We start from the raw sequence: 24,787 nt of genomic DNA on the forward strand, positions 1-24,787 counted from the left end.
GGCCCCTTTGGCAGAGGACTTTTCCTCAGAATTATTTGCAGTGCCAGCCATGACGACACTATTCCGCTGGTGTCCAAGATACGTGCGACAAGCTAAACACTCTCAGACATAAAGAAGAATGTACTAATTCCAACACAAAAGAAAATAGTTGCTGACAGGTGCGAAAACTATCGAACTACTGGTTTAATAAATCATCACTGCAAAATATTGACATATTATTTGCAGAAGAGTGGAAAAACTGGTAGAAACCGACCTCGGGGAAGATAAGTCTAGACTCTGCAGAAGTGTAGAATCACATGAGGCAGTACTGACTCTGCGACCTATCTTAGAACAGAGGTTAAATAAAGACTATGGTACGTTTATAGCATTTGTAGGCACATACAGAGGTATTGACAATGTTGACTGGAGTACAGTCTTTGAAATCTTGAAAGTGGCATGGATGAATTACCAGAAGCTAAACGTTATATCGAACGCGTACAGAACGAAGACGGTAGCTGCTGGATACGAAAGACATGAAAGGGGGGCTGTGGTTGAGAAGGAAGTGACGATTCTATCCTATCCCCAATGTTATTCAGTGTGTACATAGAACAAGAAGTAAGGGAAAGCAAAGGAGAGATTTGGAAAAGGAATTTAAGTTTGGGGAGCAGAACTAAAATCTTAGAAGTGTGCCGATCACATTTTAATTCTATCACAGAGACTTTGATGAGCAGTTGAGACGTGTGAATACAGAAAATAGATTAGAATGGATTTTGGTGGTAGCAGTTAGTTATTCAGAGATGATGAGACTATGCACGGGGTAGATTACTGTGGAGAGCTGCATCAAAATACTCTTCCGACAGATTACAACAACAACAACAACACCAAAAACCTGTTTTGAGTTTGTTTGCTGAGGTTGCACCCCGGCAGAACGTGTAAGAACGTGGCATACAGTAAACTATAAAGTAACCATATCTCTGGGAATAAAAGCATGGACCAACAATTGTATAACTGCTCACTGCTAGGAATGCAACAACGCTCTGTTCTTTATGTTATTGGAACTTACACCGGAATTAATAGTTGGCACCAAATTATAATATAACATATATAATTTCCAACAGAGGCACATTAATAGTTAGTGTATAATTATAATACACTTTTATTTTAAAAAAGTAGTAAAATACTTTCTTTGGTAACCACACATAACTTAACACTCACAAGTGAGTTGTTCATGCCCCCATCCATCTATGATGAATGAATTCAAGTCAGCAGGTGTTTGCTTCCCTTTAAGTTTAAGAACTCGTAGAACTCAGAACAACTGTATTTTAAATAGAGTTTCACCATCTGTATCGCTTTCAAGACGTCTACTTTCATTTGAGTAGGCCGTGTGAAAACATTTCATAATGCAATCAATTTACAAAACCGTCAAAGTTGCACAGAAGTTATATTTTATTTACGTGGCGACCAGTTTCGGACTTAAGACGTTTATGAAGCCATATACCTAAGTCCAACTATAACATACTAATGTTTGTGCACTGCCACCTTGCTTGTATGAGCGACTAAGTGCGAGGTACACGCAGCACTGGACTGTCACTGCAAATTATACCTTGCTCTTAGCCATTAGTACAAACAATGTGGCCAGTGTAGAAACATTTTGCTGTTGTGGTAAGACTTAGGTGGATGGCTTGATAATTGACTGAAGTCTGAAACTGTTAATAAAGCACTCCGTCTTCAGGTCACAAGTGACCCATCGGGACCATCCGACCGCCGTGTCATCCTCATTGAGGATGCGGATAGGAGGGGCGTGTGGCCAGCACACCGCTCTACCGGTCGTTAAGATGGTTTTCTGTGGCCGGAGCCGCTACTGTTCGGTCGAGTAGCTCCTCAATTGGCATCACGAGGCTGAGTGCACCCCGAAAAATGGCAACAGCGCATGGCGGCCTGGATGGTCACCCATCCAAACGTCGGCCAGGCCCGACAGCGCTTAACTTCGGTGATCTCACGGGAACCGGTGTATCCACTGCGGCAAAGTCGTTGCTGGAAATTAATAAATTTCATAATATGGCGCGTCATGATGTGTTAGGGTAGGTATACGATATTAAAATAAAGCGTAGACACTTTTACACTGCTAGAAATATAAACAGGTGTATGACGAACATAGCATGACCGAGAATTTGATTTGATTCTCAGAAACCAGAACATTTAGGCGTCCCGGCAGGACCCGTTGGGGACGAAGGTACTGGACTTAAAAAATCGGAACTGTTCCTCAGAAATACGTCTTGTGACTTTTCATATAGCTGCCTTGCCTTACTTTCGTCCATCAAATTATTCCCAACGGCCGCATAAGATTTTAGTCAGGTCACAGAAAATTGATATTCATGGTTCCTTATCATTTATTTTGAGCAGGAAATGTAAGAAATTCCATTTGCAAGTGGGGATGGGGGGCCTTACATATTTCGTAAAGCGACATACGCTCGGAGCGTTTCTCTAGGGCTGATGCGCTGCTTTGCGCTTGGACACCTGTTGCAGGCACTGGGCCGTGTACACTGTATAGTGGCCAGCTGGGACTCTTAGTGGCAAGGCGTCAGCTGCGCGCAACCAGGCGCTCGCTGCAACGCTTGGCTGCGCAGACGTTCGCAAATGCATGCATGCAGTATGCGGCAGAACACCCAAGGGCCCCGTGGAGCGACAGCTGTGCAAACACTATCTCTATTTGCATACAGCACTTTGCTACTTGTTCCGTGATATGCGAGTTTGCTGCTGCTGCAGTTTCATGAAGCCCTGGTCCCAGATGTAGCTTGCTGCTCAGGTCGTTAACTTTCACATCAACTGAATCTTTGTGGATGGCTGATAGGATCATCTGAAAACAAATAAAATTAAAAATGGGCACTGTCTGACATCTGAAGAGAGTTTGAAAACGTCTTCAGAATTAATATTTATCTTGAGCCCGTCAGGTGCCTTAGGTACGTCAGGGCACTACTACAAAGTGAAGATGAAATAAAATCAGTAATATGGAAGGCAAGAGGAACATGTTGTTCGGAAGAAGTCTAGGAAAGGGCGACGCGTATGCTAGGAAAACGAAACGCAAAATTAATACCACTTACTCCATAACTTTATGATACGATGGAAGTCGGCGAAAATTCAGAAATGAGCTGCTAGGAAAAAGATAGGTATGGACCATACGAAACAGAAACAGTTTTATTAAAGGAACAACCTGAATACTGCTGCAAGAAACACACGTAAACCTTAAGAAGCATATTTTGGAGCCCGCATCTCGTGGTCGTGCGGTAGCGTTCTCGCTTCCCACGCCCGGGTTCCCGGGTTCGATTCCCGGCGGGGTCAGGGATTTTCTCTGCCTCGTGGTGGCTGGGTGTTGTATGCTGTCCTTAGGTTAGTTAGATTTAAGTAGTTCTAAGTTCTAGGGGACTTATGACCACAGCAGTTGAGTCCCATAGTGCTCAGAGCCATTTGAACCATTTGAACAGATTTTGGAGGTCGACTGAGAATAGTAGTTATAATGCCTCCAATTTTGATTCGTTTGTACTCACAAAAAGTAATTTTCACTTCTCTCAGGACTCGAATGTGAGAAGATATGTATAAGTTAACTATCGTACGTTTATCTTTCGCAATGCAAACTATACTGGCACAATGAATTGGAAATTAGGTAATGTCACAAATTGCTCCCACAGTAATGCATAATACAGTTCGATGTATAGGTTTTACTTCCTTATTTTGTGGTGCTACAGAAGAATGCTGAAGATTAGATGGGTAGATCACATAACTAATGAGGAAGTATCGAATAGGATTGGGGAGAAGAGAAGTTTGTGGCACAACTTGACGAGAAGAAGGAATCGGTTGGTAGGATATGTTCTGAGGCATCAAGGGATCACCAATTTAGTATTGGAGGGCAGCGTGGAGGGTAAAAATCGTAGGGGGAGACCAAGAGATGAATACACTAAGCAGATTCAGAAGGATGTAGGTTGCAGTAGGTACTGGGAGATGAAGAAGCTTGCACAGGACAGAGTAGCATGGAGAGCTGCATCAAACCAGTCTCGGGACTGAAGACCACAACAACAACATTTCTTGTAAAAGTAATGAATAGTATCTCTTCTTCAGTTATCGTTGACGTCTTCAGTCCGAAGACAGGATTGATCTAGCACTCCGTGCTGCTCCGTTCTGATGCAAGCTTCTGAATCTCCAAATAACTACTGAAACCTACATCCATTTTAATTTGCTTACTTTATTCGTCCCTTGGTCTGCTCTACAAGTTATTATGCCTACACCGCCCTCCATTAGCAAACAGACAATTCTTTCATGTCTCAGAAAGTATTTTGTCAACGGATCCCTTCTGTTAGTCAAGTTCTGCCTTAAATTTCTATTTTCCTCAGTTCGTTTCAATACTTCCTAATTAGCTACGTGATCTCTCTGTCTAATCTTCTGTGGCACCACATTAATTAAGCTTCTGTACCATTCTTGTCATAACTGCTTGTAACTCACGATTCACTTCCGTACAACCTAGTGCTCCTGGCAACTATCTCAAAAAAGGTTTCCTAACACTTAAATTAATATTAGACATTAACAAATTCCTCTATTGTTTTCCGTGCCATAGTCAGTTTGCATTTATGTCCTCTCTGCTGTGGCCGTCATCAGTTATTCTGGTGCGTAAACAGCGAAACATATCTACTAATTCTAGTGTCTCATTTCCTTATGTATGTTCAACTGCTTCTCAAAATCCTTTTATGTCGCTGACAGAATTGCGATGTATTCGGCAAAACTTAAGTTTCCATTTCCTCTCCGTGAACTTTAATACACTTTCCAAATTTTTCTTTGGTTTCCTTTACTGTCTGCTGAATGCACAGATTGAATAACATCTGGAGACGCTACAACCCTGCCTCAATCTCTTCTCCGCTAGCACAGTCTTGTCATGCCCTTCTACTTTTATAACTGTCGTCTGGTTTTGCACCGTGATGAATCACTTCCTCTGCTGTCACACAGTACGTCGAAACAATTCTTTGCAGAACAGAAACGATAGAGTGGGGAAATTAGTTTTATTATTAGTACATTGACGACGCTATCATGTCATGTGACGGAAGAGAGGAAGTCACAACACAAAATGGTTCAAATTGTTCAAATGGCTCTGAGCACTATGGGACTAAACATCTGAGGTCATCCGTCCCCTAGAACTTAGACCTACTTAAACCTAACTAACCTAAAGACATCACACACATCCATGCCCGAGACAGGATTTGAACCTGCAAACGCTCGGCCACAGCGGCCGGCTCACAACACAAAAACATGCATGTAAATGCACCAACGCAATGAAAGACGAAACAGCTAATTAATTTAAAAATTAGTGTACTATAAGCAGCTCCATATCAAAATTAAAAACCTTTAGCCTACATTACGCTAGTTAAGTAGGATACAAATTGTGGAAAGTTTCGGTAGGAGATCGTGTTCATCTACATCTACATCTACATTTATACTCCGCAAGCCACCCAAAGGTGTGTGGCGGAGGGCATTTTACGTGCCACTGTCATTACCTCCCTTTCCTGTTCCAGTCGCGTATGGTTCGCGGGAAGAACGACTGTTTGAAAGCCTCCGTGCGCGCTCTAATCTCTCTAATTTTACATTCGTGATCTCCTCGGGAGGTATAAGTAGGGGGAAGCAATATATTCGATACCTCATCCAGAAACGCACCCTCTCGAAACCTGGCGAGCAATCTACACCGCGATGCAGAGCGCCTCTCTTGCAGAGTCTGCCACTTGAGTTTATTACACATCTCCGTAACGCTATCACGGTTACCAAATAACCCTGTGACGAAACGCGCCGCTCTTCTTTGGATCTTCTCTATCTCCTCCGTCAAACCGATCTGGTACGGATCCCACACTGATGAGCAATACTCAAGTATAGGTCGAACGAGAGTTTTGTAAGCCACCTCCTTTGTTGATGGACTACATTTTCTAAGCACTCTCCCAATGAATCTCAACATGGTACCCGCCTTACCAACAATTAATTTTATATGATCATTCCACTTCAAATCGTTCCGCACGCATACTCCCAGATATTTTACAGAAGTAAAGTGTTTTGGGATTTTTGCTAAGCAAAGAAAGCATACGAATCAAAAAACACAGTCTTAAAACTTCATACGAACGGTTAAACGATTACCAAATATATTACATTCAAAAATAGTCATATACACCACATGATCCGAAATTGTTCAGTTGGACCTTCCTTTCCTCCATTCGCGTGTTTTTCCTTTATGCTTGCAGCCCATCGCACCAAACCCTTAGTATTTAAATATTTGTCAGATTCCAAGCCTTTTCGGAAATTGCGTGATGGAATTTGCGCGGCAGTAAATTCTACGGGCAACGGGAGTCAACCGGGCAGTTCGGCAGGTCTGCGAGGAGGGACCGTCTAACGGCAGTCATGGCAGGGAGAGCTGTGGCCAAGTGACACATGGCAGTATTGCATTCCCAGTTCCATTTTTATTTCTTGCAGTGGCTTCCACAGTATACCCTCTAAGTACAGAGAGAGATAATCGACACAGGAAAGAGTGTAGGCCTTGCGTGCGTTGAATACAAAGACAGAAGGAAAAGACATGTCATAGCTTGACATTTGCTGTGAACTACTGCTGGACATGGCAGAGCAGTTAAAATTGGTTGAGGAGACTTACTGATAAGTATCTCTTTTCACCTCTTCTTTATTATTACTGTGGTATCGACAGCTACGATGCCACGACGTAGGTGCAAGTTCTTAGGTTGGCAGTATGACACCGACACGGACAACAGCTCCCTCTAGCCGGCCCTTTGGAGCTCTACGAGTGCCGCTTCAGATTCTACCCATTTGATTCCGAGGAGACGACCAGCAACATTGTTTCTATTTCATAGCGGGCGAGCCACTACAGATTATGCCTAACTTTTATGAGCTTGGATACATCAGGCTTCGCACCTACATGCTCCTCAGCGCAAAGTTAGTTATTCACGCTACTATGTATTAATGATTTTCCTAAAGCAAAGGTGATCTAAATTCAAACGCAGTACCGAAACATTTCACTTTTTTCTGCTCCCACTCACTTCCTACATTCGGCCTACCCTTCAGTTTACAGGAGCAGACCCACGCCCCGCCTACCAGGCGGGATACAAAAATTAAAATAATACTTTCGGCTACAGGATCAGTCGGAATCCCAAGAAAATTAGCGATTTAGTTTTCCCAAATGTATTATCATTTTATTCATAGAATCGCCAATAGCGGCAAGTTTATAGAAATTCCAACGTTCCCAGGTCCAGCGGTTCTAGGCGCTCAGTCCGGAACCGCGCGACTGCTACGGTCGCAGGTTCGAATTCTGCGTCGGGCATGGATGTGTGTGATGTCCTTAGGTTAGTTAGGTATAAGTAGTTCTAAGTTCTAGGGGACTGATGACCACAGATGTTAAGTCCCATAGTGCTCAGAGCCATTTGAACCATTTTGAACCAACGTTCCCATTGTTGACACGATAGCTCTTGCTTCTTCTGACGCTAGCGAGTAGAAGAATTCAGTTGCAATTTTGATGGAATCCGAAACCAAGTTCTTTTTTTTTACAAAAAATACTGCTAAGGATTCCTGGCATGACTGATCGACGGCCTGCCGTTGCGACCGAGTGCTTCTAGGCGCTTCAGTCTGGAACCGCACGACCGCTACGGTCGCAGGTTCGAATCCTGCCTCGGGCATGGCTGTGTGTGATGTCCTTACGTTAGTTAGGTTTAAGTCGTTCTGAGTTCTAGGGGACTGATGACCTCAGATGTTAAGTCCCATAGTGCTCAGAGCCATTTGAACTGATCGACGGTTGGATACCTAGAAACATGTTTACTATACTCATTGTTAGTATAAAGATAAATAAACAGTTTGTTAATTGTTTGATTGTAAAAATGCGCAAGAAACCCAATTAAAGATACACGTGATGAAGCATGAGTGGCAGTATGTACTGTAATTTCTTACAAAGAGTGACAAACGATATTGTTCGTTACATGTAGAAGCAGCAATTAGGTATCTGTTCCTTTGCGTCACATGAATTAAGCCACGTGATCACCTCGCCCAATTACGTTATTGGCAACATCATCATCAGCAGCAGCAGCATTCTACCCTAGGGAAGATCTTCACGTGTAGTTCTCTGTACTGCCCTGTCATTTTCTACCCTCTTCGTTTTCTCATAATTGTTTCCTATCCTTATACTACCCTCCATCTGGTATCTTCTGCGTCCTCTTCTTCTTCCATTCACCGTTCCTTTTATAGCACCCATTGGTAAAAGAGCATTTCCCATCCAATGTCCAAGCCAACTGTGTGTCCCCTTCCTGATTAAAACTTCTCTCTCATTCCCCACTCTTCCCAACACCTCCTCATTTCTCACTTTGACTACGCATTGTATCCCTTCCATTCTCCTCCAAATCCACATCTTCCTCTTTCCTCACTGACCATGTCTCACCTGAGTGCAACGCCAGGACGCACATGAACCACTTCGCCAGCTTCTTCCTCAGGTCCCTTTCCGTGCACCCACATAAAAGCCTCCTCTTTTTATTAAATGCCTCCTTGGCTAGTGCTATACGTGCTTTCATCTCCTTCTTACTCCTCATGTCGTCCGTACTAATGCTTCCCACATATTTGAAAGCACTGACTTGTTGTATATCGTCCTGTCCTAAATTCACAGGTGTTCTTAGTTTCCTTGAAATTACTACTATTTTGTGTTACTCTTATAAATTCACATTCAGAATTTCTCGCTTTCCAATTATAGTTCTTTCGCTCTCTGCAACACCCACGAATCGAATACATTATATTCTCCTACCACCAACCTGAGTACCTCTATTTTGTTTTACACATTTCTGAAATATATGCCCCAAATGTTAAACAGTATAGGGGAGAGTCAGCAGCTATGCCTTACTCCCCTTTCCAACTGTTCTTTCCTCTGTAATCTCATTCCCAAGAATTATAGGTGCATAAATACACACTTTGATGACAAAAGTCATGGGATACCAAAATACATGTACACAGATTGCGGTAGTATCGCACACACAAGTTATAAAATAGCAGTCACTGGCGGAGTTGTCATTCACACTCAGCTCATTTATATGAAAGGGTTCCGACATATTTATTGTTGTATCTCCATGACCGTTTTCAAAAATGGGGTGTCTAGTAAACCTGTTTACTCGGATCGCCTGACAACATTCCAACAAATCGTATTAATGAGTTTTATTACAAAATGAAAAGAGACAACACTTGACCTAGCAATTACTCAGATGTGTTGCAGGGAAAGGGCGACACACAAAATAATAAATCTTCTCCAGTGTAAACAATTCCAACTCCGTGCCACATAGAGATTACAAGCGAAGTAACGAGCGTAGGAGCTTCTATACAAATACCTAATCTTGAAGCTCATATTCAACTGGGCATCGCCAGCCGGTCTCGGCGCTTATGTCCTCTTCACATAGGGGCCGCTGCTGTCTCGTTGTCGTCCTGGAGAGGGGTCGGTTAGTGTGCTGTTAGCTGACGTCTTCTCACAGCCATCTCTTCTCTATCGCTTCCGACTGGCGTGAAGCGCTTGACTTTACGCCATAACATTTATGGCCGGATGTCGGAAATTAACCGACTCTGAACGCGGAATGGCAGTTGGCGGTAGACGCATGGTACTTTCCGTTTCGAAAATCATGAAGGAATTCAGTATTCCAAAATCCACAGTGTCAAGAATGTACCGAGAATACCAAATTTCAGACATTACCTTTCACCACGGATAATGTAGTGCTCGACGGTCTACATTTAACAACACAGAGCAGCGCTGTTTGTGTAAAGATGTCGCTGCTATCAGACAAGCAACAATATATAAAATAACCCCAGAAATCAATGTGGGACGTACGACTAACGTTAGGACAGTGCGGCCAAATATGGCGTTAATCGGCTATGACAGTCGAGTGCCTTTGTTAACAGCACATCGACTGCAGCGCCTCTCCTGGGTTCACCACAATATCGGTTCGAACCTAGATGACTGGTCGCGAAAGTCCCACTTCCAATGGGTAAGAGCTGATGGTGGGGCTCAAGTGTGGCGCAGACCCGACGAAGATATGGATGCATGTGGTCCACAAGGTACTGTGCAAGTTGTTGGTGTCTCCATAATGGTGTTGGTTGTGTGTACAAGAAATAGACTGGGTCCCCTGGTCCCACAGTCACATGACCACTTGCAACCGTTCGTGGGCTTCACGTTACCAAACAACGATGTAATGTCACTGACCCATAATTGTGCGTGATTGGTCTGAAGAACGTACTAGACGACTGAAGGAAACGATTTGGCCACCTAGATCGCTCGACTTGAATTCTATCAAACATTTGTGAGACATAATCGACAGGTCAGTTTGTGCACAAAATCCTGAACTGATAACACTTCCGTAATTACAGACTGTTATAGAGACAGCTTGGCTCAATATTTCTGCAGGAGACTTGCAACTTCAGTCCATGCCAATTCGAGTTGGTGCCCTACAATGGGCAAAAGGAGGTCCGACAGGATATTAGGTGATATCCCATAACTTCTGTCTTCTCTCTGTTCGTTCAAGATTAAACATGCTACTTTCACTAGGTAATGCTCTGAAACGGATTTCTTGACAGTGTGTGAAAGATCCAACAGTAACAGATTAGTTGGTTTTATTATGTTACAACGAATTCACAGGTACAACACTGCGAATAGTAAGCAAAATACATGAAACAAATTTACAGAGCCAAATTAACGAAACTGTACATGTCGAGTGAGATACATATCATGCCTTACATAACACCTCATCATGCAGACCACAGCATATTGTATGCAGCTAATTCTTCTGCTGGATCTGCAGTTGTCTGCTTCAAGTTATCAAATGAAAATTACTCTTAGAGTGTGGCTGCCACTGACTTCATAAACCACATAACATGAGAAAAGTGAGGAAAAATTCTTCATAGCCCCGTCATAGGCTTGGGTGTGGCCAGCTGTAGCCAGTAGCAGCTAACCACCATCACATACCATCTCTTTAGTCAAGGCTGGCAAGAGGTAATTCTCTACTTACAAGTATAAAAATAAACCCTATACATTAACTATACATTTTATACGAAATGTATGTCTTAAAATGCACCAAATGTGTGTGAACTGGGCTGAAACTGCATTTTTCATTGTGGAGTATTCGATGTATGTGTGCTGTGGTCCTTAATTTCCAAGTGCGATGGTAACAGTGAGCAATAATGAAAAGACAAACCATTATTAAGTTGAGATCTGAGACTATTAGATACAAAGGAATAAAATTTTTAATCAAACTTTTTTTTCCAAATCGAATGAGAAAGGTTACACGGTGAAGAACACACGTAACCCAAACACAGGTTTTTTTTATTTTCCTTACACATAAAGCAAAAATTTTTCTCAATAACTAACGGCGGTTATGGATGTAGCTGCGCTTCACTTACATCAGTTTTTTAAAGGCACATCATATGATTCAATATTTGCTCACCGCACTCTGTTCTGCATGTTTCCGCATGGCTACCCTACTCAGCATCTTGCCACACTGCTTCTTCTGTTGCAGAAACGTTATGTTTGTGTAGGTGCGATCCCTATGTGGCGGCAGTGGCAAACGCGAGCTAAGCAGATAACTTTACACCTGTCCCATGGCACTCCTTTGACGTAACGGAATTCAGATCTTTCTGAAAAGGTAGTGTGTCTCTAACAACACAACAGCAAAGACGTCTAAGCGGTTGGTGATTTGACTGTTTGACACCACTTATGGGATGCCCGTGAAGTTCATATGAGTGCGGGTTTAAAAAAAAAAAAATTAATGTTGGCCCTCAACTACGTACCCTCAGACTCAGAGTTGAAATATTAAAAGTTTTGGTTGGTTTCGTTGTCAAGGAGCTGGGATATGTAGTTGCCACACTACCAGCCAAATACTGCTGAGCCTACAGTACACAATATGAATATACACATGAATCGAATGGTCGAAGGTTCCTATCAATCGGCAATTGCGAATTTTGAATGTAACATAGAAATTTATAAATGAAAGACTGCAATTAAATAAAATCTGCGGGTACTATTTTTAACGACTTTAAATGACGAGTACGATAGCAGAAGTACCTTTAAGAATGCCGTTTATTACTGCAAAACACACCCTGGTGTCGATGGTCCAGCACTTAAATAAAATATAAGTTGAAAAACAGAGAAACAATAGGTACCTACTTCACGTAATTAGTTATGAACAACAATGTAGCGCGCGAGAAATATACTACCACGACCAAGCGCAAACTGCTCAACACTGTCCAAGTATTTCCTGCGACGGTCTGTCGCACCTTCCCATCCAGCACTTCCCTGTGCCATGTGACCCGATGCTCCTCTCCCACTTCCATCCAGTCCCTCCACTGACTTCGTAGTCGCCTACCGTAGTACCGAGTGCTGTGATTGGCTTGAGCGCTCCCGGTTTGTCTTCAAGCCAACGCACACTCACAAACATATTGAAATACATACGAAATACTGGATTTATATTTAAATAACTTGAAATTCAATAAATATTCCTACAGCTGGACCATAAACTCGCTCTAACACTCATTATTAAATACGTAAACAAATCAAATAAACATATATCAAAGGAATCGAAACAAAAGTAGGCCAGTAGCCGAATGTCCCTGTGTTTTCTAAAACAGTAAATAATTGGCCAATTTCATGAATAGCATATATATCGGATATTAACAAAGACATAGAGGAATAAATATATTTATAAGTATGCTGCTACCGTTTTTTGTGTAACTGTGGTGTACTTATGGTCTGACGTGAGCAATAGTAATCGGTCACTTTTACCTCCAATAACTCATGTATTATTCAAGTTACATGCCTGTAATTCATACCAATTTAGGTTTACACTAATAGCTTTCTAAAGACACGTTGATCGACAAAATCGCATGAACCGTTTAGATTTTAAAATTTCGTTGCTGGGTGTTACTCGTATAATTTACAGTCAGATACTAAACTTTAAACTAATAAAGATACTGAAAATCTGATTACACCATCAGAATCGTCATGCAAATAATCGTAATGTACATGTTTCTTTTTAAGTTATCATGATTCCTCTGGCTTTTATTAATTTCTACATGAACGGTGAAATGTCTGCTATTATGGTTTCACAAATTCAGCCATCTTCAGCACTCCCGGCATACAAATCTCCTTCATCGACACGTGGCCTCGACACAGCGTCAATGTGAAATTCCCACCCACGCGGTCGGCCTGGACCACGAGCTGGGGCTAGCACTCTTGCTCCGGCTAATGTTCGGCACCATGCGGTTGCTGACGAGCCCCAGCTTGCTGAGTGGCTTGTGCGGCCACACCAATTCCGAACTTTGAATATTTTCAGGGCGCCACAACTCGCCTGTTACCTCATATGAGACAACGTATAAAGGGATCTGCCATTTCCTTATAGGACATAACCTCATTAAGAGGGGACTGATGACCTCAGAAATTAAGTCCCATAGTGCTCAGATCCATTTGAACCATTTTGAACCTCATTAAGAGGCCCATAGTAAATGACGATACATGAAAGCTGGCTGTTATACTCGTACATTTTAAACTCATCCTGAAAGGTTTATATTTTTCGATTAAGTGGCCAGAATCTTTAATATAAATATTATTTATTCCAGCAGATTTCTGTAGTAGAATGGTGAAGTGTTCAGCAGTTCCATAGGTTCGACAATCCGTAGCACTTGCAATAGATCTTAGTGGAATTACCTGTTTGTGAATTTTCAATATTTCGTATCGGTGACGACGTTTCTGGTTTAATGAGACACTCCTTTTCTATGGTAAAAATCGAAGAGTCATTTTTGGTTTATTTGATGTCCTCAAAGGTTGTGGGTTCTCCCCTTAAGCTCTTTGTGGCTTGTTGGTTCTAATGTTTACAGAATTTAACAGCGATAGCCCTCCTCCTTCATTACCTCTGTAGCGCCGGTCTTATCAACGCCAAGAATTAGAATCTCTTTATCAGAATTTAAATGTCAGGGATATTTCTTCTCACCTGTCGTTACATCTCGTCTAGGTGGTTTGCTCCTAAGCGGTTTGAGGTGGACTCCTTGCTTTCCTCATATGCAGCTGATTTTGGGTAAGAGACAGAATCCAGCTTTGATGAGAAAAGTGATATCCCTTTCAACAAGGCCTAATTCCCATAAAACTAAATTCTCCAAAGATGTGTTGCTTTTGTCCTCCCAAGTTCCAGGCACTGGAACGATGCTCTGCTTAGTTTCTGAAGTTGGAGTTCCCCCGTATTTTTTTCAGTCAATACCAGAAGTCACAATTTCGTATTACTAGTATATACTTGCACTCTTTTTCATGCATTATTGTTCATCTTTGCCTATGTACATCTACATCTACATCCACATCTACATCTACATGATTACTCGGTAATTCACATTCAAGTGCTTGGCTGAGGGTTTATCGAACCACAATCATACTATCTCTCTGCCATTCCACTCCCGAACAGCGTGCGGGAAAACGAACACCTAAACCTTTCTGTTCGAGCTCTTATTTTATTTTGATGATCATTCCTACCTATGTAGGTTGGGCTCAACAAAATATTTTCGCATTCGGAAGAGAAAGTTGGTGACACAAATTTCGTAAATAGATCTAGCCGCGGCGAAAAACGTCTTTGCATTAATGACTTCCATTCCAACACGCGTATCATATCTGCCACATTCTCTCCCCTAATACGTGATAATACAAAACGAGCTGCCCTTTTTTGCACCCTTTCGATGTCCTCCGTCAATCCCACTTGGTAAGGATCCTACACCGCGCAGCAATATTATAACAGAGGACGAACGAGTGTAGTGTAAGTGTAAGGTGTCAGGCAAATCCAACACCTCCCATGAAAACCCTGACATGATAAGCAAATCCAGTAGTATGTCACATAGCTCCGAATAAATCGTGACATTAAATTATCAAAGTAATACGAGTAACGAGTGAGCAATTGGAATACCACAGACTAACACAAGAATGCCAAAATGCATGTCATACCTTCCCACCGTGAGACAGACGCAGTTCCGAGGGGAGAAACGAGAACAGAAGCCGAGAGCAAAACCGTGTTCAGCTAGAAGGCCCTACGATAAGGGACGGACACCCATGTTGCCAGCTAATCACCAGGACCACCCCCCTAGCCCTTGTTAAAAGCTAGAGCCCTCCAGAAGAACAGTATAGATCTTATGGTAACACTAAAACGGCCACACGAGCCGCAAGTTTTAGCGTGAGACTTTTTCGCGTCTGTGTTACGTTGAATACTTTAAAAACATTGCCCCATCACGAAAAGTATAACGTTTCTCCTTGGATAGACAGAACTTTTGTAGGCGGAGGTTAAGATTAACATTGAGACCCTGAATAGTCAGATGAAAACACTGCCAGATAGTTTTTTTTCAACCAACTTCGGTAAATTTTAGTAAGGAGAAGTTACGAGCGAGTTGCTTCCAATGCGGCGAGCTGTAGGGAGCTGGGCCAGCCGCTGCCCCCTGACGAACACCGACAAGGTAATGAACGCACGTGATGCCGCATTTTTGAGCACATAAGGCTTCGCTCAGAACTGCAGAAGTCTCATCTGTTACATCCCCTTTTTACGTAATTCTAGTGTCGACCGTCAGTTGAAGCTCATGGTATTCACATTTGCTACGTAAGTTAAAATCTGAAACGCGATGATTTTTCTGTTGTATAATTATTGAGAAGCCACATCAGCCACTGTAATACACGACAAGTTAGATAAGTAATTAAAGATAATTGAGGGTCACTGTAGACCATTTTGATAGTTTTCTCTTTTGTGAAACTTAATTTAAAACTAGATTATAGATGTGATATGGCATAGGTCATCCTTTGATCCATTGTAGAACTTGGAAACCCATTCAGGGAATATTCGTTCACATTTTTGTTGAACGCAGTTGGTTTTTATCATCCTGTATTAAAACAGTTCCTTTTATCAATAGTACAATTTATAAACAATGTTTTGTTAGTAGAATAAAATTTCCAATGGTAAACTTAACTGCTTTTTCGATGTTATTTTGCCAGCTAACTAAAAATAGGAAAGCCTTGAACCCCTTCCACTAAATTTAGATAGTATTAAGATTCTTTTACAGGGAGTGCAGTGGAGCTGATGGTGAAATCATTAAGTATTTGGTTATATCATCGCTAGTCTCACTGAACTCTTCTGAACTCTACATGTCATGTGTGGTCTGGCGTCTCCTTACCAGCAACAGGTCCCAGGTTGAAACTAGTCAATTCCCTAAAAAACACGCTCAGAGCATCGTTGCGCGAAAGTGGTAGGGAGACACGACTTAGAACAAATAGACACCACGCAGAATGTTAGATAAGCTGTCTCTTTAGTAGACTTGTTGCATCTTCTAAGTGTCCTGCCAATGAAATGCAACCTTTGGCTCGCCTTCCCCACAATATTATCTATGTGGTCTTTCCAACTGAAGTTGTTCGTAATTTTAACACCCAGGTACTTAGTTGAATTGACAGCCTTGAGAATTGAACTATTTATCGAGTAGTCGAATTCCAACGGATTTATTTTGGAACTCATGTGGATAACCTCACACTTTTCGTTATTTAGCGTCAACTGGCACCTGCCACACCATACAGCAATCTTTTCTAAATCGCTTTGCAACTGATACTGGTCTTCGGATTGGCCTACACTGCCAATATAACTTATGTAAGTCCTATTTACATACATAGTCCTACAATTCGACACGCAGTGGCACTGTAAACAACTGCAATCACGTCTTGTATATTTTCGTGCATAATCAGCCACAGGGACGCCGATGGTAGCCCACAACACATCTTGTACATGCTTACTTGCAGACAGTGTATGCGTGTCACCCGGTAGATATCATGATGAATAATCGGCTTTTTGCTTGTTATTCGCGAATTTCCTGCACGATATTTCAACCACATACCTCGAAGTCTTCATCAGGTGCTGTCGGATACTGATTCCAGAGTGGAAAGAGTCCGGTATTTATGTCTGTGTTGTGCTACGCGCTCCGTCTGCGGTCCGCGCCACGTCAGGCGCTCTGTACATGGTATGCGCCGACCAGTAGCAGCAGCTGTAACGTTTCCTTCTAGCCGCGGCTAATCCGAACGTTGTGCTCGTACTTGGTGGTTGCTATCCGTTGTCAGTCCTTCTGTATGAAGCTCTGAGTGATGTCCAAGTTGTGCTACACATTTTATCTTCCGACTGTTGTCATTTAAGCCCCTCTGTGATCTAGAACGTTCTACTACTGTGGCATGCGATTTATGCGATCCGTCTGAGTCCGTGCTCGCCGGTAGCGACTGCTGTGTTGTTTTCATGGACGTTCAAATTGCAGCTCGACACTCTGTAGAACCTCAGGTATTGTGTCTTTTGTCTGAGGTACCATTTCATTTGCGTCATTTGGTACAGGTACTGGGTGTTTTCTCTAACTCCATCTTCATAGTTGTGTCCCATGGGGTCCCGATGTTGCTTGAGTCTTCGGAAGATCTAGTGCCAGGTTCCAAGCCGAGTTCAGCTGGATACCGCTATCACTGTTGATGATGATCCTGTTCCATTATCTCGATGTTTGTGTTAGAATCTAGGTGTCATATACTTCATAGGGCTCGGCAATCACTGACTTAGTTGCCTGTCTCAGTCTGGCACACCTTTAGTGTTCTTTGAACCTGATGTCAACGGCCCTGGTCGTAAGGCCGATGTATTCCGTGCCACATTCGTATGCTATGTGGCAAACGCCCGGTTTCTGAGGACCCAGGTCATCGTTCATACTACATAGCAGAGCCTTAATCTTGGAGGGTGGCTGCAACATGCAGTTGACGTTTTGTTTGAGAAGAATTCTGCTGATTTTTGGCAGTTATCGGTCTGACATTTGGCAAGCATGCAGCCTTCTGCGTTTCTTCTTGTACCTCTTCAGGAGCCTCTGGCGGGGATACAGGGCGCCTTTTGACATCTCGAGAAGACTTTCCATTTTCCATTAGGTGTTCTATCTCCGTCCCAAAATTATGAGGATCTGATAGAGTTCGCGACCAGGGAACCAGAGTTCTGAGTACGCCTTTTTTCTGTGTCGTATTATGAGAACTGCTGGATAGCAAATACAAGAGTCGGTGCGAATGTGGTTGTGGTACCCACTGTGGCTGAAGATACCATCTGCCTTCCTCTCGAATAGTACATATAGGACAGGGAGTAGCCAATCCTTTTCCAGTTCCATGGTGAATTTAATGTTAAGGTGACGTGTGTTTAGGTGGTCCAAGAAAATATAGAGCTTTTCCGTCCCTTGAGGCCATGTAACAAAGGAGTCATCCACGTGCCTACAAAAGCATTTCGGCTGATCAGAGGCAGGCATAAGTGACTCCTCTTCAAATCTCTCCAGAAAGAGATTGGCCACCACCGGAGAGAGAGGACTGCCTATTGCCACCCCTTCCGTTTGCTTGTAGAATTGACCCTCACTTAGAACGTATCTCGAGGTCAAGTTGTGCCTGAGTAAGTCCAGGTTTTTCTGCAGTCAGCACAAGGAAACATTCCGTGGTACGCAGGTGGGAGACCGTACTAAAACTGACCATAATGTCGTAGTCCGTGATCTGTAGCTGCCTCCTCTGAGTTTCGAATGTGTTGGACACACTTCCCTACTTATAGAGAACATCTTGACGTGATGAGCGGTAATGTAGGTGGCTGCTCTAATGCTGCTTACTATTGGACGTATAGGAGTACCTTCCTTGTGCACCTTAGGCAGGCCATGATGTCTGAGTGGTCTGGTGTTTTAGCTCTTAACTACTTAACTACATTCCTTGAAGGCCGATTTCCTGTAGAAGAGCCCTGGTCTTACCCACCTTGTCTGTGGGATCCGTTTATACTGGTCCGTATGCCGGGTCCAGAAGTCGTCGCACCTTACTGTCATAATTTGCCTCCGGTAGGACATCGGACGATACGTCTAACACGTCATGCCAAGGGACGGGGAACTTTAGGGAAGTACTCCACTGCTGTTTCCATGTGTAAACAGTTACAAATAACGTGTTAAACAGACAGTGTTCTAAATTTGGCATAAACGTTCGATGTAGGAAAACTAACCTGAATAGTCTTAGAATTGTAGAAAATATATGTTAACTAAAATAATACATTTATCAGACAATCAAACATTCTTAAATACTGGTAGCACCTAGAAGAATGTAATTAATTCCATTATCTATGCCTGCTCTTGGTGTAAGACACAATACATCCTCAAATTGTTGTATAATGCTTTCCAAGTGCTACAATGGTATTTCAAAGACTGGAATATGTAAATAATGTTGTCATTCCAGCCTGACGAAACGTTATTGGTGCTTCATGGAATGTACTCTCATCATCCGTTATTTTTGCAGACTTATTCGGAATGTTTCATCTTTGGGGGGTGGTGGGTGATGGATGACAAGGTAAGGCATCGTGTTTAACACTAGAAAATATCATCGATGCTATTAGCAGTCTACTGTAGCTTTTTATTTTAATTTCATACGGGGATGGTAAAATTTAAGTACCAAACAAATTTCAAGGAATGATGCAATATTTACCAGTCAGGACAATGGCGTCCCGGCTCTCTAAAACGATATTCTCCCCAAGCAACTACTAAATAAAAGCAAAGCTAATATAAAAACGCATTGCAAACACACAGACACAAACACACACACACACACACACACTCATCTTAAACAAAGGACAAACTAAACGACAAAACACAATTTTAGAAAGGAAGGAGGAAGGAGACGTTTTGTCGAGACTTTGTTGCGATGTGGCACTAAAACTGAATATTTTCGCAATACACAATGACAACTTCGGCTGTCTTTACACACAGCATAACAAAAAACGGTGCTGGATGAGACTTCGCCGAATACAATGGTGCAAGAAGACAGAGCCGATATCAGGAAAGAGAAATATCTGTCACCAAACTATACTTGTTAATAATTTGTCGAGTACAAAACACAAGCAGATTGCATGCAAATGTAATTACCGATCTCGGACCGCAAATGAAAATTCAAACTTTGCGCCCATATAAAATTGTTATTGATCAACATACGTAAGATTTTAATTAAAAACACATGCGGCACTAATGTTGTAATTTTAATTATTTCATTAGTATAAGAAATACGCAGGGCTATAAGAATTGCAAGAAGGGATGGAAGTAATTACTAAGGGCCTACAAGACGTACTTTATGGCACAAGAGTTAGATGTGTAGTACAATCTGAGAACATAATTTTTTCGTGAAATTAATGGCTTGGGAAAGAACTGGATGATATGAATGTAGGTTTAAAATTTAGGTAAAGAATGAAGATGGGTATTATTAAATTTACACCTAACAGACATAAACAAAAAGTTGTTTTCTGTATGTAAGTGTACACGTAAAATGGATAAAGATTTTGTATAGGAGTATTTTCTTTTTATCCTTGGCCTTCCAAAAACCCTACAATAATAAGTTGCGTATTTGCGATAATCTACATGTGTCTTTTCAATGGGGAAGTGAGTAGTTTGGTTACCTTGAGATGAACTAGAAACCCGGTAGCTGAATACGTAATAACCCTCAATCCCTACCATATGAGCTGGATTCTTGCTGTCTTGTTAACTGAACCAAGACCGGGTAAGATGATGAAGACACTCGGAAGGATATAAGACACTTTCAATGTATAACATTTTTACCTTGCTAATTATTGCTTACTACTGCTTAAAGGGTAAGTTAGATCAACAGTACTGCTGATGTGCGCTCTGCAACGTTGTGGACGCAATTTTTACAGCTCTATATTTTGACGATTTTTATCCATGGCACTTTATAACTAAGGTCATCAACTAACATATAATTTGTTTCATTGTGTCAGTAAGTTATCTGTTTGTATTTTAGTAAGTTGTACAGACAAGTTAGAGGTGGAAATATTTAATCTGAAGGTGCACTGTGCTTGCGAAGTTTTGTAGAGATACCTAACTTTCGGTTTTAGAGAAGGGTTTTTGAAGTGAGAATAATGTTGATTACTTTGGTAGCCCTCATCAACAAGTGCACTTTAAACTTTAAGTCAGATCAGAAGTGTTTTGCAATTAGTTTTTAAGTATTTAGATGTTTTTAATGAGTGATACAAAGAGCAAATACACTCGCCTACTAACACATAATTTATTTCAGTTGTGTTAGTAAGTGATCTATGTGTATTTTAATAAGTTACGCGGACCATATAGATGGAGAAATACTTCATTAGAAAGTCCATTGTGCTTGCTAAGTGTGATACAGCCATCGAAGAAATTAAATCAATAGTGCCAACGTGCAAGTCATATGCATTTCTTTTTAAATACAGAACAATTAAATTTACGATTCGAAAAAATGTTGCTTATTTCGAGAAACAGCTACAGTTATATTTTGGTGTGAAATTTGAATTTTCATTTGCGATCACAGATCCGTAATCTTACTTGAGTGCAACCTGCGCGTGTTTTTCACTCAAGAAATGGATAAAATTAATTTGATATCAAATTTCGGCATATCTAACTCTTTCTCTCTGTAGCAGGATCTAATTGTGGAATAGTGGAACTGTCTATCTGCTCGTGTGTTTGCCTGTTTAGTGCACTATTTTAGCTAACATGTATCTTCTGCAGTAACAAGTCTGGTCAGGTAAGTTTTACAACGTCAATCGTTGAAGCCTAATTCGAAATAGCTGTATTTTCAATGTATTATTTGTAATAATTAAGCATGGAAATAGCCCTGGGATACTTACTGTAGAGTTAATAATTACGTTTTAGCCACCTGTGGTGCTGGATTGTTGCGTTTATGGAAATAACATTGTGATACTTAATATACACATTACATTTTTTGTGATGCTGCAGTGGTTTCGCAGACATTTTAGCATTGGAAAGAACAATGACACGCTTGAAAAGTAGAACAGAACGATTTAGATGTGGAAAATTATTAGTTTGGGGTCATATTTGCATTACACCAATCGTGATACAGAAATCGGTCTATGAAAGCGTGCAATAGAGCTGAATAATCTGTAATTTCGTGGTGTAAGAATTGTGCTTGTGCATATGTCTGTGTATATGTATGTATGTGTATATATATGTATGTGTATGTGTGTGTGTGTGTGTGTGTGTGTGTGTGTTTTCTTGACGTATTTTACGTATGGGTATGCTGCAAGATACATATTGTTCATTCATTTTAAAGCTCATCAAAATACTAAGCTGTGAGTTATTAAAATTAAACATAATTATGAACTAAATTACCATAATTACTTAAATCGGGAAAGATACATTTTATACCCATTCTGGAAGCTTCAATTCAAATGAATGAAACTGACTCTTCAATTCTGACAGTACATTGACATTTTGTGGGGAAGGGACATGGGGCAGATGGGGAGGGGCTTCAAACCACAACTGGGATACTTCCCCTGTCTTGGGCATTTTTAATGTATTAAATTTTTCATTTGATATTTTTGATTTTTTAAATTTCCCACCGCCTTGCAATTTTGTTAATTTACCACCATCTTGCGCTTTTAAATCTTCCGCGACACCACTAAAGACTGTAGTGTTAAGTCTGTGTCGACGACTACCGGTCAAAATTTTCACTATTTTCTAAAGTATCTTTTAGTATACTACTAATGTGTTGCAACATTATGAAACATCTCGAATAAAACAATATACTGAATTTCACAAGAACGGATTCAAACAAATATTTTCTTAGTCAACCACATCTGGGTCTTTATTCACTCAAAGTATTTAGTGCTATAGACAGGGGTTTAAAGATGATTTCATATTTCTAGAATTCCAGAAGACTTTTGACATCGTTCCTCGTAACTATCAGACTGCGTGCCTGTGGACTATCATATCATTTGTATGACTTGATTCTTGATTTCCTGTCAGAAGGAGAAATGAAAGGAAGTCATCTAAGAAAACTGAATTAATGTCTGGGATTCCCTAAGAACGTGATAATAAGACTTGTATTCATTTAAATTGTATAAACGATTTAGGAGACGTTCTAAGCAACGTTTTTAAAATGTTTTTAGATGGCTGTGTCGTATATCCTATGATAAAGTTAGCTGAAGATCAAACGTAATTGCAGAATGATTTAGTCAATATATCTCCATGGTACGAAAAGTGGCAATTGACTGTTAACAATTAGAAGTGTGAGGTCCTCCACACAGGTACTAAAAAATTACTCTAGATTTCGTTTCCACGATAAATCTCACAAATGTAAACCTTATTGATTCAGCTAAGTACCTAAGAACTACAATTACGAACGACTTAAATTGGAACCATAAAACAGAAAATGTGTGGGAAAGGCGATGCAAAGCTGCGATTTAATGGTGAGAAGGTGCAACCATCTACGGAAGAGACTGCTTCCCCGTACGTATTCTTCTGGAGTACTTCTGTGCGCTATGCTATCGCTACTACACAGGACTGACGGAGGACATCGAGAAAGTTAAAGTGCGTCGTGTAGTTTTGTATTTTCGCGAAATAGGTGGGAGAGTGTCACGGAAATGATACACGAGAAGGATTCCAATCTTTAAAACAAAGGAGTTTTCTATTACATCGTGAACAGGTCCCAAAATTTCACAAACCAGTTTTCTTCTCCGAATGTGAAAAGGTTTTACTCACTCAGAAGTACGAGGTGCTTCGAAAAGTAAGCTAAACATGATTATAACAGGCCAAACAGCTTTAACTGAAAGGTGAACTGCACCTCAAAGAGGCATATCACTATTTTTTCAACATAGCCTCCTCAATAACCGAGACATTCGAGAACCTTTGTATTATCGTCCTCATCGATGGAAAATCTGCGACTGCTGTCAATCAGTTCCTCGACTACCGGACATTTACGTCTGAGCCGTCGCTGGCTCATGCTATGCGCTTGATTAAACCTTCGTTGAGATATTGTGTTTAGTCTCCCACGGCTATCGCGATTATGCTGTTATCCTCTCATTCCGCAGGTGGCAGCAGAGTTGTGTATCGATATTCGTACCTTGCACTATCTTTGACCTGGTGCTTATAGTTTCCGGCTGGGTGGTGTGCTACCAGTCTGTCGGTTGGCGCTGAGCAGCGAGGAATTATCCACGGAACGTAGTTTGGCCGAGTCTGCTGGAGGCCTCTGCGCAGTGTCGGAGGGTGTGGGGCTGTTCCCATTTTACGAGATCCGTGGCTCACCGACTCTCGACACGAAAGTTGAGGTTTGATTTAATCTACCAGCGAGTCAAGCCTGTTCACATTCTGTCGTTTCGAGTTCATTGTCGACTGTTGGGATATTCCCTCGAGCAACAACTTGGTTTCCTAGTTGGAAAATTCTAACCACCCTGCGGTGGAGTTTCACTGTATTTGGTTATTTGAATTGAAGTGCACCAGCGGAATCTTCTGCCTTGTAGCCGTTAACGTTCCTGTGATCTGCCCTGGCCGTTGACGTAAATTTGAGGCAGTGTACTTTCCTCATTGTGTTGTTGCTGTCCAGAATGGTATGTAGTTTGACAGCTCCATGTATGACTGGTTGTGGGCGGCAATATCTTCTACGTTGTTCCGTTGAACTCCCTATTGTGCCTGTTGGGGTGAAGTGGGAGTTATCTTGTCGGTGGGTCCGTTGACTGTCGGTCGGTTGGGTTGTCGTCGGATGGTGAATGGTTGGCCCAACTGCCTGTCTCACCTAAGCGAACTTTAGTGTTTGAATTCCAGACCGACCCTCGAACATCTGAACACCCTTGGGTTTACCGCCTTTGTACCTCCATGGCTTCTGGCGATTTTTTTTAAAATTTGGGCCCCTAAGGAGTATAATTCTTTAGGAATCAGCCTAATTTAAAGAGCTGTTTCACCTAAGACCTTTGGCATT

The sequence above is a fragment of the Schistocerca piceifrons genome, chromosome 5 (genome assembly GCF_021461385.2).
Source record: "Schistocerca piceifrons isolate TAMUIC-IGC-003096 chromosome 5, iqSchPice1.1, whole genome shotgun sequence".
Taxonomy (NCBI): Eukaryota; Metazoa; Arthropoda; class Insecta; order Orthoptera; family Acrididae; genus Schistocerca; species Schistocerca piceifrons.